Source organism: Poecilia reticulata, linkage group LG8 (assembly GCF_000633615.1).
Source record: "Poecilia reticulata strain Guanapo linkage group LG8, Guppy_female_1.0+MT, whole genome shotgun sequence".
NCBI lineage: Eukaryota > Metazoa > Chordata > Actinopteri > Cyprinodontiformes > Poeciliidae > Poecilia > Poecilia reticulata.
Window position 1 is genome coordinate 5872567 of NC_024338.1, and position 3850 is coordinate 5876416.

The 3850-nt window shown below is 43.3% G+C and overlaps 1 long non-coding RNA gene across 1 annotated transcript in view; it reads right to left on the minus strand.

Moving 5' to 3' along the window:
• Positions 1 to 388: 388 nt before the first annotated feature.
• The window catches only part of LOC108166463 (uncharacterized), a 13366-nt gene continuing 9904 nt past the window's right edge, over positions 389 to 3850 (minus strand). The window contains exon 2 of the long non-coding RNA XR_001776824.1: positions 389 to 1007. This is a non-coding gene — a long non-coding RNA (uncharacterized LOC108166463). The remainder of the gene's footprint in view (positions 1008 to 3850) is intronic.

The following is a 3850-nucleotide window of genomic DNA, read 5'->3' on the forward strand; positions in this document are numbered from 1 at the left end:
TGTAAAATGATGTGAAGCTCAAAAAAGTTGATTTTACATAATACTGCCCCTTTAACTCCCCAGTGACAGGCTCACATTTTGTTGAGTCAACGTCTCTTCACATTTTGGCAGAAATCCAGAGTCAGTGGAACAACGTTTACCTGCTAAGAATGCACCTCAGAGGTATATTTGGACTCAGACGAGTGTTCTGCCTGCTGGTCCGTCCCCCTCATCCCCGTTCCTCCTCCTCTGCATCTCCTCCGGGCAGTCTGGGAGAAAACAGCTGAGCGTGGACTGAGATTTATCTGCTCCCATCTAAATGCGCTCCCGCCCCGTGGCCCCTACCTGCCCGCCAGCTTGCTTGCCTCCACCCACCCCCTCCTCCCCGCCGGCCTGTCTGGATATTGGATTTGCTCTTTGACTGTGACCTTATACGCGACGAGCCACAGGATCCAGTGCAACTGCGTTGGGCCCTCTGTCCTGTCGTGCGGAGTCATGTCTCGCCACCGTCCCCTCCCTCCGCCGCCACCCCGTGTGCACTTATTGGATTCTCCCTCTTCTCTTGCACTCTGATAAGGGCATCTGTCAAGCGGATGAACAATCAGAGCTAAAAAGGTGTGTGATGCACGCTTGGAAGGAGCTTACTTCCTGCTGAGATGCTGAGAGGAGGATGCTGTAAGAGAGGTAGAAGGACTGAGGAGGGGAAGGAAGAAGAGGGGACAAGTTTGGGTGAGGATCGGGAATGGGGTGAGGGCGCCCGCATCGGGGTGAAAACACATCTGAGGACGATGGCTTCCGCTCAGCTACGCGTATTCTCAAGCAATAACATCGACATCTGTATTATCAACCCAAGAATACCCGTGGTCGAGACGGGAGCAAGCGGTCACTCCCCTCCACCGTCTCTCCCGCCTCCCGTCCCTCCATCGTCCCCCCCATACACACACCCGCCTGCTTGGCAGCGGCGTGGCAGGAGAGAGTTGGAGGGGAAAGGGTGGAGGTTTCCAGAGCTGCTCCGACCGCCCAGGGTTCTGCAAGGAGGAAGCAGAGAGAGGACAAATCATGTGGGACTGACTCATCAGTTAATTAGGCCTTAAGGTATTGTTCTTCAGATTGAATGTTAATTAGGAAACCAGAAAAAAAAAGGAGAAAAAAGTAGAAATTTTCAAAAAATTGAGGGTTTCTCAAATATTTTCACTGTGCGGGGAAAGTAAATGACATTGTACTGCAGGAATTTGCAAAGATTCTTACACTTCAGAGATTAAATTACACTTTTTTTTCTCTCTCTCTCTTTTCTTGCTTTATCACTTTAAAGTCAAGCACTACCAATTCATCACTATGGAAACATTGCTCAGCTTTATCTGGATGCAACTTAGAAGTGGTGGTTCTGGCGGAAAAAAAAACAAAAACTCCCTCTGCAGCCTCTGAGTATAAGAAAAGCATTATGGTTTCACCGTTCTCAGTCTGTATATTGAAGAATTTTTGCTCAGTGTAAAAATGACCTGAAGCGTTTTTAGATCAATCTGGACCTGACCCAAAGTTCAACATGTAGTGAATTAGCCCTTTAGTTTAGCAGTGACTTCAAGTTGAAGAATCAGAAAAAACAGATTTGATCTAAATTAGCCATTACAATCACTACAGCTATGTTTTTATTACTGTGTATGAGTAGTGAGGGCACACACTCCCATTGGCTGGGCATGTAAAAAACATACTGCAACATTGTTCAGGGCTCAGTTTGTAAATGATTTATACCACCCGCCCCCTAAGCTGTGTGCCCTGGGTGGAATCCTGTATTGTCAATAATAAAATATGGCGTATTATGTTAAAGACAACCAATACTTCTGAGTTATGTTAAAATTTCACCTGGTTTGTTGAGCAACGTCACCGGAATCGGACAGTCTCCAGTTCGACTGATTCTGATCGGTGGCCAGCCGCTTAGAAACTAAGAAAATACAATGTTTTTATTTCCGGTCAGTGAATGCACCGCACCTAAGAGGAGCATTCAAGCAGAGGGATAACAGCCACACTCTTCAAAGTGAATGCTGTTACTGAGGGTGATATAAAGTCTTAAAGGTAGCTAGTTTCACTATCAATGAGTGGCATGAAAATAAAGTCAGAGGAATCAGAGCGACGTAAGAAAACTGTTTAACAGGAAGAAAATATGCAAATTCAGAACTACTAGAAAACACTTGTGTGTATTAATAAGTGGAGTCAAACTTTGGACAACATCCAAACATGAAACAGTTCAAATGTTCATATTAACATATGATTTTAATGGATACAATATATAATATAATTCTTCAATTATTGTTGCTGTTTTTGCTATTGACAGTTTTGCTTTTGGTGACATTTAAAGATATAATTGCTGTTCATCCACTTCAGTTAAAATTAAATTGATTAAACATAGGCTAACTGTTAAATAACAGTTTATTTGTTACATTATACATGTTGTTGGTATATTACATGTATCATACATGTGATAACTGGAAGATTATGTAGGTGAATATTGATAAGTTTATACTTCCATTCACTCCCTTGAGCACGTAAAAACAAAAGTTTTGACTTTATGCTTCATGATGTAAGCATTTTTGGTACATATTAAAAAAAAAGATGTTAACATGTTTCATTCAGGCTGCGAGAGAGAGCGAAACTTTCAACAGACAACAGGAAGGCTGGATGTATTAAAGAAAGATTGTTTTTGAGCTTTAAACATTTTTCTGTGATGGAAAACTGGAACCATTTCAGAAATGTCACAGTTGAAGTAAGTATCTTAATTCCCCATAATACTGGCACCGTGTTTTAATTGCCCATGTGACTGTGCAAACTGGAATTACGAAAAGAAATTCACTGAATTGAAACAAGCCAATTTCTGGAAAAATCTGTTTTTTCGATCAAATGTTTTTGCGCTAGTTTTTTCCCCCCAGCCATGTAGTGTATTTCACAAAACAGCAACGTAAACACTTTTCTCACATCACACCAGTCGGGATCAACAACTGGATGTTACTAACCGATGGAAAAGAGAAAGACGACAGGAAGTGGTTGGAGGAGGACGGCGCACCGTGATTTTTAGTAACTTATTTGTAAACGAGCTTATTTACATGTGATTTTAATTGTGTTTTTTAATTAATGGAAACACCTCTATTGCGAAATTGTGTTCTTTCAACGTTAATGGAATATCGGCAAAGTTTTGTGCATATGTGTAATGGGAAAGCAGCCACAGTGGCACAAAAAGTGGGTATGCTATATGCTAAGCACAGGGGTGCCAAAACAATGATAGAAGAATGATTTCTAGTTGGCATTTTCCATATTTAACAGATGTTTGTGCTTTGAAAACGCACAACAAGGTGTCAGCATGCACCTCAGAGAGTAGCTAGCTGCATCCCAGCAGGCACACAACCTGTGGGGGGCTGAGGGGCTGAGGGCAGCCCTTAAAGGAGGGAGAAAATGTAAGCTTTGAGGAAGGCAGAAAAGGAGGGGAAGAGGAGAATATGAAAGAAGGGAACAAAGCAAGGAGGGAACGGTGTACGTAAAATGTCAAGGAACAAAAAAAAAGGAGATGAGAGAGAAGAAATGGATAGTAAAGGGGGATGGGGGTGTCGGCTGGGTTCGGACTGTCATTCAGCGACACGATTGGCTGTGTCAGGGGGAGATAAGCAGCCCTCACATCCCTCACTCTGCCCCTCGCATCTTCAAGGCTTCCGGAATCAAACGGCGGAGAACACCGCTGGCGCGCGCGCATCTGCACTGAAAAGAGACTACATGAAAGGAGAGATTCCTGCTATTATTCTAAACACCTCTGCATGTGAAACACCATACTTTCTCAAAGGCTGTTTGGTGGAGGGAAGTGCAGTTATGTGGGGAGCGGAGGGGTGAG